The sequence below is a fragment of the Thalia democratica genome, chromosome 4 (genome assembly GCF_965202585.1).
Source record: "Thalia democratica chromosome 4, ktThaDemo2.hap1.1, whole genome shotgun sequence".
NCBI classification, from domain to species: domain Eukaryota; kingdom Metazoa; phylum Chordata; class Thaliacea; order Salpida; family Salpidae; genus Thalia; species Thalia democratica.
In genome coordinates, this window is record NC_139168.1 from 68,546,853 (window position 1) to 68,559,996 (window position 13,144).

The following is a 13,144-nucleotide window of genomic DNA, read 5'->3' on the forward strand; positions in this document are numbered from 1 at the left end:
ATTTTTTACAGAAATTTTTTCTGAAGGCGCTATGGTTTTTTTTATTTCTTTAAAGGGGTTTTTTGTAGAATTAGTTTTGAAACCCTGATATCTTAAAATAAATGTAAATATAATGATATAATACAAAAATGTATGTAAATTTTTATCGGTAAATTATTGAGTTTAATGATTGTGAAAAGTGGTCTAACGAACCCGGCCTGGTCTAAAATTTAATGCTAATATTCAGAATCTAAATAATACATGGCCAGATTCGATTTATAAAATTATCAAAAGTAATTTTTTTAGAAACTAAATGTCTAAAAAAAAATACTTTAACAAAAAGCTCGCTATAAAAAATACAAGTAAGTTACAAAGCATTAAAAAACGAACGATATTCAATACTTTGAAAAATTTTAGTTGATGTATATTTCACCCTTACAAAAACTTACAAAACTTTTCTAGTTTCCTTATAATAGGGAACTGCGGGCTAAATGCGGCCCGCATAGAAAAATTTTTTTTTTTTGAACAATAACAATTTTTTTTATGTTAGTACTTACAATAAAGTTCTTAACTGTTCAATACTTTTTACCATTACTCTATTAATACCTGTTTGACAACACTGTTTATTCAAAATAGTATTTCTGTTGTGATTACTAGAAAAATTTAAAAAAAACTGCGGCCCGTAAAATACTTTCTTCTATAAAGGTCAATGAGCAATTTTTCTCACTTAGTTTCAAAATACATTACTAAATGTTTCAGGAAACAAAAAAATAGAATAAAAATCTTAAATCTTCTTACTATTAAAAAAAGACAATAATTTATTTTTTTAAGCAAAAGTTTCATCAATCACTTAAACACCATTAATAATTTTTGTAATTTATTTTGAGTTAAATCTTATTTTTTGTATTGTTTCTATTTTAACATTTTTTTTTCTAACTATATAGTTTTTAAAAGTACATGTTTTAAATGTTACTAATTTTCTCTTTGTTTTATATCACATAATAAATAAAGTAAATAAATGGTTTGTAGTTTGAAGACCAAACGGTATACCCCAATTACAGACTAAATTCTCGATTGTTTATTTACAAAATATTTTTAAGTTACTAAACGCTATTTAAGTTACAAAACTATTTAAGTACTAACATATTCGCATTTAGATGCTGATCACACTTATCAAAATAAAAACTTCAATTCAATCTGACATTTAATCCCAGACAAACGCTAAAAGGCACTTATGTGATGTGCGACTAGATAAGTGAAATGTTCTTTTGTTCACCAGGTCCTAGGACCAAACATTTTGTGCGCTTTTTTGGTCGTTCCATGAACAATAGTATCCTTATCTTTCTTACTTTAGTATTTTGTAATAGAAAAGATTAGTTTCTTTTTTAATTTATCGCTTTTTATTTAAATTTCTTAAATAAGTAGTTATAAAAGCTATTATACTTCAAGACGAATTTAAAGCAGTATTTTGAACAGCTAAGCTTAAATTTTTGTCTGGTAACCCCACATAAAAGGCAGCCAAGAGAAATTTAAATGCTAATTTATAAAACTTTGTATCTAACCTTTAACAAATTATTGTATACCTTTTCCACTTGTTCAGATTTTCGGCTAATAAGGTAAAGTAAAGTCACTTAGAAACAGATTTTAATTAAACACACCAATAGTACTATAAAAATAATGTAAAATCTCTTTAAGAAGTTTTTGTTAATAATAAGTAATTAACCACTTAAAATACTTTGTAAAACAATGCTTTGTGTTGATATATTTAAATATATTTTTTAATTGAATTTTAAAGTTTTAGTCTTTTTTATTTAAATTAAAAATAGTTGAGAACTTTAAGATAACCTAGTTTTATACAAAAACAACGTAATACTTAAAACAAAAAAATTTGGCGGTAAAATATCAATCGGTTTTTCTTTCATTAAGATATTTAAATTTTGTACGATTCGATTTAAAATACCACACGTTTGTAATATACTGCCTTCTATTTACAAAAAAGTAGTCAAAAAAAAAATCTTGAAATAAAAAAATTTATACCTAAAATAACTACCTGTATAGTAAAAAAAGAGTTTTTTTTTTTAAATAAACACTAATACATTTGTTTTGAAAACACACTGATAATCTCTTAGCGAATATAGTTTGTGCTGTTTTTATAAAGTTGTTTCAGTTCGGCTAGACAAGCACTTTCTAACTAAAAGCTGAAAAAATTGTGCTTGTTTGATCCGTTAAAAAGTTATTGAATATTTAATAAACAATTTTGAGTTGTTTATTTTAAAGTATTAGTGCTGTTTAGTATACTTAAATTTGCCAAACACAGGAAAAGTCATATCATTTTATAAAACCAGGTATAAAATACAACACACACAAGTATGTGAAGGATATAAAGGCCTTGAAAAGTTATTTAGCTCTAAACAGTGTTTCAATGTGATTGCTTTTTGAAACGATGCATTGTTTAAAAAAGTACAAGAAACAAAAAGAAAGAAGTCTATACTAAAACAGTTACTAATTATCTTTAAAAACCTTAAACAGTGATGGTATAAAAATAATTTGTGTCTAAAAGTTTTTTACTTTTAAACTAGACATAAACTGTTTAAGACAAACTAAAATACAATGCTAAAATTAATTAACTTTACAGTATAACCTAAACACAGAATAGAAAATTTTTGCACATAAAAAAGATTATAAGAAAGTATGTTATATTATTTTCATATTAATTCCACTGTTGTTGTTTTTCTTACTTAAGTTGAAACTTGAATAATTTTGGAACACAAGTTTTGTTTGATACTGTAGCATTTCTCATGAAAAGAAGCTTTCAAATCGAACTTTTAAGTGATTAAAAACTACAAAAAAACTGTTTTAACTAGTTTCTGAGGTCATAGTATTAAGTTAAAAAAGGCCTATAGTGCAAATTAAAAATATCTTGTTTATTAAACTATTTCTAAACAAAAGTTTATGTTTTTATAACAAGTTTTATAATTATTCTGTCGAAAGTACTTTTCAATTCTTGCTGTTTTTATTTTTGTTGCTTTTGAATAAACTTAAGCAACTTTTAGCTTTTATATCAAAGTTTATTAATTTGAGTTAATATAGATGAAGTACATGAAGATTAAATATTGAATTATGATATGTTTATAGTACTACACAAAAAACTGTTGTATGTTTAAACTTTTGATGTCTCACTACATCAAAAGTGTTTTAAAAACACCAGCATAAACTAAACATTTTAAATTCAGTTTGTAAGCATACAAAACCACTTAACAATTAAATAAATATTTCATAACGCAAACTGTTTAAAGTTCAATCAGCAGAATTCAACAGTTTCAGATTTAGTAAAAGTTTTTTAAAAACAACCGCTAGTATGCGCACCGTGTGGCTGGAATGGACGCGCCTCGAAAACCCGACGCCCGAGGAAGTGTGCGAGAAAGGCGTCACGACGCCGAGAGGAACGTTCGTGTTCGTGACCGACGAGAAAGTGCACAAGCCGGAGGCGATAAAGCGGTGCAACGATATGGGAGCCATACTGGCGCCAATCACCGAGAGGGAGGATTTCGACGCGCTGTTCGAGTTCGCCAACAAGTGCAGGTGGTACCGGATGCCGAGGACGTACTGGCTCGGCTACGAGGCGCACTCGAACGACACGAGGCTGTTTTCGAACGGGGAGGTGTGGGACTGGGAAAAGCACACCAAGATATACAGCAAGATGCACGACGTCGGGAAGAAGTGCACAATGCACATTTTCAACACGCTCCAGCCCAGCCACGTGTTCGTTTCGGGTTCGAACCACGGGCTCTGCGACCAGGCCGTGAACGACTACATTTGCTTGAAGCCTGCAGCCCCCAAGTGCGCTGAAAGCGTCGTGCAAAAAAGCGGGTTGTATGGCGGGAAGCTCGCGTGCTCAGTGCTGGCGAACGGGGTTTTCTTTGTGTGCTTTTTAGTTGCTTTGGTGATAAAAAAACGCAAATGATTTCAAGTTTGTTGTTTCGTATGAAGTGTTTATTTAAAGCAAACAACCTTCTTGAATGCTTTATATCAAAATTATTGTTCAAAGATTTTTTAACTCAGAACTTATTAAATATTTGGTTAAAAATTATGATGTTACGTTCAGGTTATTTTTTTTTAGGTTTTTAAATTACGAGTCGTTTATAATGAACTCTGTAATTAGTATAAGGATTACAGTAACTCTTAAACAGCATAATATATAATTGTAGTATTTTTTATAAAACATTGATTCTGTCATTGCAATAAAAGTTATTGAAAATATTAAAATGAGCTGTAAAACTAGTTCCTGTTTACTTGTACTAACAGTTTTTAATATTAAAACTAAAATGCATAGTTTGTTAGGTAAGTTTGTGTGAAAATATTTTTAACTATGTAGATATGTTAAGGTTAACTGTTTTAGTAATAAAGTAAACGTAAAATAAAAAAACAGTAAAATTAAAGTAAAACAAAATCGGCAACATCACAAAAACTAAGCATTAAAATAAAATTGACATAAAAGTTTGAGTGAAGCATGTTAATGACTTAAAAAAAAAAATTAATTTTCTTTTTAAATATTCGTGACATATGAATTAAAACAGTTCTTTAACTTTTCGTCTTTAAATAAAACAAATTAAAACGGCCCATTTATTTTTTGTAATGTTTGATGTTTTAAATTTAAAAAATCGAAAATGATTATAAAGTCATGCTTTTTTATGATCTAACTTTTATGACTAACTTTTGTCTTGCATGCGCGTTACATGACGTAACTCTGATTTAACAGTAGTTTTGTAGGCGGAAACAGTTTTGTCATAACTTCATCATAAATTTTTCTGTAAAAACATCTTGAATAAAGCGTAGGTAGAAACGTTTAATTCATAAAACTAAACTTAAAAAGACAGTATTACCACTCTATTTTTCAAAATATTGTTAGTTTATTTTAAACAATGAAGAAAACGGCAAACACTTTTCAATTACTTTTTGTAACAACAATATACTGTCTATTTACTAAATAAAACGAGCTCTTTGTTAGTTAATTTGTAAACATTAGACAAGTTTAAGTAATCTTTCTTTATTTTTTGCTATTTTTGAACACACTGTAAGTAATAAATTTATACTTAAAAGATTAACAGCTTTTAATGTATGTAACTTCTGTAATTCATACTGTTAATGATTGACGTAATCAATTACTTACTACTTAGGTTTTTGTATTATTAATCAGAATAAACATTTAAAACCTTTTACAAGCTAAAATATTTAAATAAGAAAATATTTGAATGAATACTAACTTAAGTTGTACTATGAATAAAAACATTTAGATGCGTACAATTGTTTGAAATTTCGGTTATTATAGTTTTTACTATAATTAGTCAAAGTAATAGAGTGTATAGAAAATATTTTGTTTTTGTTTTGGATTTATTCAAAGTATTATCACAATAAGGTCTAAGTTTTTATCGTTTTGTAACACAAACTTTTCTTTTCGTACATAAAATGCTTGTTAATCATGAAATTTATAAAGAGTCTAAAATAAAGTTGTGTTTAATATAACTTTAGCTTTATTTGTTTTTTCCTTTGAAAGTAAAATAATTGTAAAAAAAATATTTTTTTCTAAGTATGAAAGAAAAATCTTAATTTATTCAATAACTAATAGCCAGCTTAGATTTAAAGGCTTTAATATTTTTAGCTTTAACTCATTCAATTTCATTAAAGCAAATGAACTTTATATGGTAAATACATTATATGAGTAACAGTTGAAAATAATTTTGATATAATTCATATTCATTGTAGTTTATTTTTTGTAGATTTAACTTAAATGTTTCATTACTATAAAGATACGTTGAAAGATACTTATTAAATACTTCTTTTGAATTGAATCTTAAGTTGAAGATGTTAGCTACTTTATTTTTTAATTCATTTGTATGTTTTTGTAAGCGGAAGCAATGTTATAAGTATTTTTTCTAATTATTAAAATCATAGTTGCGAGTTAAAAAAAGTGTTTTTATAATTTAGTAAAAACAAAAGTTATTAAAGCTAGAAGTAGAGTACCAACTATAAGAAAAAGTAGAAAAAGATTATAACCTTACAATAAGAATGCTAACATTTTTGTCAGTATTTTAAGGTTATATTTAGTTCTACTTTTTTTTACTTTTTATATTACTTTTATGAAGTTACTTTGTCAAAAAACTGTTCTTTTAGATTATGAGATTTTTTTAATAACGTTTAGCAAAAAATTCCAAAAAAACTTTGAGTTTAAGATATTTTAAAGTATAAACGTTAATTGGCTGAAACAAATTATCAAACAGTTTTAAAAAATAGTAACTACTTTAAGTAAATTTAACTACCAATAATATATTACCCTCTGTAACTTATTAATTTGAAGCATCTAATTTCTATAATTCAATAAGTTTTTTCAAAACTGAAAGCGATGAAATTATATTTTTCGTTACCATAGTAACAATAAAGTAGAGTGACAATACTGTCTATTTTTTTTTTACTTTTAAACTTAAAGTTTCAAAATGTTTGTGTTGTTGTTTTTAGGTGTCTACTATATGTTTTATTTAATATTCGACACTGTTTAATTTTTCAGTAAAAAAATGCAAAAATGAAAACTGAAGAAAATGAGTATCCGAATTCCTACAGAAATGAAAAAGGATATTTAGTTTCGACATACCCAATTGATTGGCAAGAACTAGAAGAAAGGCTTAAACTAGGCACAGGAATTGGAAGGTAATGTTGTAACAACATATTAAAAAACATAGAAAATTTTATTTCTACTTTTAAGTTACTATATGCTAAATAATCAGATATATTATAAAGGGATTGACGTGAATTTTTTAAACTTTGTTAAATATTTTGGATTAAAGTCTTTAAGAAAACTACAGTACATAAGAAAAGTTTGTTTAAGGGTAATCTTGTTTTATGTTTAAAATAAAAATATCTTGCTATGTTTTATTACTAGTTTACATATTACTTATATAAAACGTAATAACTAAACATTATTGACTTTCGCTTGACTCTGAACTTGAAAGTTTAATCAAATATAGCTTTTTTTTATTATAGAAGAGTTAAGCTTACAATGACTATAACTTTTTGCTATTGTTTATTTGACAAAAAAAAATACTTTAAAAAAATTACCTTTATGATACTATGGTAAATCTAGAATAATAAAAAGTTTAAATAAACAAACTGTTTTAAAAGGTTTACAAATATCAAACTTAAAGCTTTATTGGTTTACAATTTTTTTGTTTTTTAGTTAAAAGTTAAAATGACATTTTAAACAACTTGAGTTGAATTAAAAGGAATAAGTTTAAAAAATAACTTGAAGTCAAACTACTATATATAACGAAATCTTAAATTATATTCTTCAGACCTTTCAGAAAAGTCTAAAATACTTTTTTATTACGCAAATAAAATTAATCGAAAATTATTCAAACAAAGTATTTGCAATAAAAACAGTTGTTGTAAAAGTTTAACTATCGATTTTTTTTAAATCATACTTTTAGACTTTTCTTAATAAAACTAGAGAAGTTTTATTTTAGTAAGGATGCTTTTGTTTATTTTAAGCACTAGAAAGCTCTTGAGCAAAACTTTGTTTGCTGATTTTTTTTTTAAACAAGTAGTATGCTAACAGAGACTTAGAAACAACTGAAAAATACGATATTCATATTGATCAAGTTAATTCAGAATGGAAATCTCTTGATTGTTTCATAAAACACACAATATTTGATGTACCCTACTATATCAATGAAAATGGAGTAAAAACTACAACTGACGTTTACAAAAAACCAGGTATGAACAAATTTTTGTTTTCGACTTATTTTTGATATTGTAATAATCTTGTACACTTTAGCTATGAAATATTTAAAAGTAATAAATAATACACTTTTACCTTAAATTATTGAACCAAAAAATGTTTTAGTTTGACAACTTATTTTATTTTTTGCTGCTTTTTTTTTGCAAATACAAAGTTATTTCATGTAAAATACTTTTATGAACAAAATTTTTTTATGATCATTGTTAAAAAAAAAATTATCATTCTACAATAAGTTTTAATAAAAACATGTTTTTTTTTTTATTTCGACAATACTTAAACTAATAAACCAACAAAAACTAATAATTGTAGTTTTTAACAATTTTCAAATTTACTTTCTTTAACAGACCAAAATATTCTTTTTATTGAAAATCCTTACCCCTACAACCTTGAAAAAGGAATTATGCATTATGTGTTATGGAGCTACCACAAAAATTTATCTAACATTGAATCACTACAGATTGTTAATGAAAAATTTCCCAGCACTGAATTTGAGTACTTGATGTTTGAAAACAGTTATTCAGATAAAACTGTCAGAGAAATACCGCATGTTCAAGTCTTTATTCGCAAAAAGCCTCTAGAAAGTCTTTAAGTTTCAGTTTGAACAATTTTTTGACTATTTTTCTGACTTGGACCAAAAATGTCATCTACGAGTAACAGTGTTTTATAATGATTTATTAAGTAGAAATTTTATTTTTGATGTATTTGAAATAAAATAACAAATAGTTAGCAAAAGGCTTTTCAGTTTCTAGACTTTAAAAACTGTTTGTGCTTATCAAGTGATTGACTTTTTTTGTCACTTTTTAAGTATTTATTAATTTTTTTTAGATTTTACTTAGTTATGAGTTAAAGCATTTTTTAAGACAACAAAGTTTTTATTGCAACTTAAATTATCAGAATATTTATTTTTGTAGATTGTTATAAAAACAATAATATGTAATTGGTATGTTTTTAATGCAATTTTATCTTGCAACTACATTTGTATATGAAAATACTTCTAGAATTTTTCAAAACTAGTTTTGAAATGCTTTATAAATTTTAAAACATTTAAACTGAAGATTGGGTATTATATTTTATCTTTCTATCATTATAAATAAACTTTGAAAGCTTTTTAAACATTTGATAAATATAAACTGTTAGTTGCTGTACATAAATTTAGTAATGTTAGAAATAAATATCAGAATAAAAATTCAAACTTTATTCTTTGAAAAAACGAATTTTTATTTGTTCAGTTTATTGCATACTTTTTTAAAGAATGAAAGAACATTTGGCAGAAATTTGCAAGAAAATAAAGATAATAAATAAGTTAAAAGATAAAAATAAAAAAAAAATGACATGTATTTTTTTATAAATGTAGTTAAAAAAATCGTATTTGTAAACATAATTTTTCAAGAAACAAACTTATAAGATACGTTTTGCAAGAAAAGTTCTATAGTACGTAAAAAAAATGCAATATAAAGTATAACTATAGTGTTATTAAAAGTCAAAGTATAAGCAATCTGAAATTGACAAATTTCGAAAATATTAACTTAAGGTTTAAAAAAATTATTGTTAAAAACTACAAATTCTTTTTTGGATTATTAAATTAAAAGTTAAGTTGTATTTTTTTTTCTTTTGAACGATTATTATATTTGAAGGTTACTTTTTTTAAAAGCTCTAGGATAAAAAACCAAGTTTTAGATTTTAATAAATTCAAGTTTAATTATTGATAACTAAGAGGCTTCACTTTAGTTGTCAAAGTTATGTTACAAACAAAACGTTTAACAGTTTGAAAATCTGTTTCGTCTATTCTCCAAAGACTTTTTAAACGTTAAATAAACAGTAAGGCGTGTTTAGTTTGAACAAAATAAAAACTTACTCAAATATAATTAAGAGCTGTATGAACTGACAAAAGCTAGCAAATAACAATAAAATTTAAGTAATTAATCATTTCTTATTTACTTTTCAGTTTTCTTTCCAAAATTCCCACCAAGACTGTCTTATTTGCTGCAAATTGATTTATAAAAAATGCTGTTAAATTTTAAACTTAATCAAACTTTTTAAAACTGCAAAAATAACAGTTTCTTTATATAGAAATATGTAAACTTTAAATTTACTTAACAAGTTAACCAAGGTTTCATACATTATAAACTTGTTAAAAGGTCTATAATTTTTTTACAATAAAGATTTTGACTTTATATCGAATTGAATTAATTTAATTAAGTCATAATTTTCTGTATGTTTTAAAATTTTTAAGCCAAAAGCTTGTTTCATAAAGTAGTAATAACTTACTCATTAACCATATTAACAACACCTTCTTAAAAAGTTACCAGACAAAAATCTAATAAAAAAAAGTATTAAAATGTATACGTTAGTTCATCTCGGCAAAATATAATTTAAATCACCGAGTTTTATACTTTATCGCTTTTGGTATAAATTTGTAGTACTAACAACATAATAATTAAATAAAAGTGCGAAGTTAAAAAACTTAAAGCTAAAAAGAAAAACTTAAAACTGAAGATAAACTAAGTTTTGATAAAAAGTTAAAGAACGTTTTAAAATATGGAAAACGTTTTGTTCATAAGATATTATTTACTTTATAACTAATGCAAACATAACTGAAAAAATAAACAAACAAAATGCTTTTTGAAAAATTAAAATTTATATTTTGTAAACACAAATTAAAAGCATTTTACTAACCTTTTTGTTGTTCGCTGCGGCAGACCTGTATTGATTTTGACATAAAAAAATTAATTTAATTTATTGCATAAAAACCAAACAAAACTCATAAAAACCATTAAAAATCAAATTCTATAATACTAAAACGTGGGTGATGGTTTTATAGTAACATAAAAAACTTAAAAGCATTGTTTAAAAGCATTTGAAAAAAACATTAACGTCTACATTATTATAAATAGTTTCAATAAACAAAATTTTAAATAAGCAAAGACACAAAATTTTTAATCACAAAAATTGTTAAAAACGAATACAAGTTTTACTTTATTTAAAACAACTTTGTATCACTGCCGTTTCATATGTTTTATTTATCCATAACAAAAGTATTAAAAACAGTATGTGGAGTTTTTTTTATTTTATCTTTATTGAATAAAAGTATAAGTCTTTTTAAATCGCAAAAAATAAACGATTTGAAATATACAAAGTATACAAATAGATTATAAATCAAAATCAAGTATTAAATTGTACTTAAAAACATAATTGTTTTTTAAGTACTAGCAGTACACAATACTTTTAACTTGTACGCCATTTTTAGACCGCACTAGACAATACTCTCAATTACCACACAAAATAATTGACTAATAACTTTTATACATTAGCTTTGCCAATAAAAGATGTACTTTGCTCAAAAATTGACTTTTGTTTTAAATCATAATTAGATTGCAAAAATCAGCTCTAAAACTTAAAACAAAACGCTTATGGTTGTTATATAAGTTACTAACCCTTGTATTTCGTCCGGTATATACAAAAACTCGGTTGGAATGTAGTTTTTAAGTTCGACGTGGTTTTTGACATACACAAGCTTCTGTACCGCTTGTCTACTGTAATGTATAAAAAGTTTTGTATATTTTGAAAATACTTTTAAATGTTCTAACAAATATAAACTAGAAACTATACAATACTTGTTTTTCTACATCTTAAAAAATGTAAGTGATAAAAATGATATAATAAATGTGGTTAAATTTATTAACTTATCTGTTAATGTAAACATAAAGTAAAATTTATTAGCCATAAAAATTATAACAGTTAGATGTAAATAAAAAATAAACAAACATCTAACCTTTTCAAATCTTGTTGTATATTTAGTGAAATAGTTAGATGTTTCACATAAAGGTGATTAAAAAACATCTTAACTTAAATAAGTTTGTCAATAAAAAACTCTCCATAAAATTTAAAAACTAATATTATAAATCTTGAACAAAATACGTCGATAAAACTAAGGAATAAACACAAATAATTTGGTTTTATTTTTTATTTGTAACCAACTAGAAAACGGAGGAAACCAATGAAAGCAGCTTTTAGTGCAAAGCATATAGTACAGTTCTAGACTAATAGTTTATACCTTAACAAAACAAACACTAAAAATACTTAAAATCTGCTTCTAGTCTTTAATGCATAAAACAGTTGCATTAAATAAATCAAACGTATCTCTAAAATTATTCATAAAAACGCTAATATTAAGAACCTTGAAAATTTGATTGCAGCTTTCAGCGCGAATTGTTTTAAAAACAATAAAATACTAGCTTAAACGAGATAAATCATTTTGAAAAACTAAAACCGAAACACTAAGAACCTGAGAAATCTTGAAAATTTGATGGTTGCTTTCAGCGCAAAGGAAGGCTGCACGACGTAACAGCACTCCATCTTCTCCTTCAGCTCCCTCGGGATCATCTGGTGGAACCTCCTCAGGAAGTTGTTGCCGGGTATCTGGCTCCTGTACACGTTGTCGTTGAAGTACACGACGGAGAAGTTGTGGTCGCCGACCAACAGTTGCGTCGTCGAAAGAAGGTACCTGGAATTGTGTGTTTTGTGTTACACGAATATAGCGTCACCACGTGGTCAAAATATTGAAAAAAATCTGTGTAGTTGCAGGTATTTGTAATTCTATCTTTTTACGTGGTATAAATTGCTAAAAATTTATGTTGAAACGTTTTTATATAAAAACTAGCCATTTTTTTTTTGTTGTAAACTTAAATTACTTGCAGTTAATGTTGATAGATGTCAAGTTGAAGTAAAAGCAAACTGAAATACAACTTATTTTAAACCGAAAACAAAAATTACATGAATATGTTGTCCAAAATCCAATTGTGAGCCGGGTTGGAACTATCGGGTAGATACTGGCCAAATATTTCCACTATCGTACTTTTGTCTTTGTAAAAACCTAAAAACATAATACATGTTTATGACTTTTATTAATTTTTTAAATCCTGAAGCTTGTTATTAATTAATTATCGAAACTTTATTTACTTTAAAAAGTTATTAAGCTCATGTACTGTAGACATTATATAAGACAATACAGTACAAGTATTTATTCTTCATTTAATATTGTTCTTAAACATCCATACTACTGCTAATAATAATCTTCCAAAGGGAATTTGTTTTGTTTTGAATATTATTATTTAATACCTTTACACACCAAAGTGTTTGATTTACCACAAAACAGTTTTTGTAAAGTTTTAGTTTCATGATAATTTTGTACTTTATGTGTATAAGATAATTGCAACAAAATTTATTTTGAAAAAGTTCTACGATCAGAAATTTTTTTTTTAACGTTGTAAGTACTAGCTAAAACAAAAGTAGAAAACACTAATTGGTTTACTGTTGTACATAAGCTACTAAATGTTGCAGCTTAATTTTTATAAACATTATTAAATACAGTTAGTT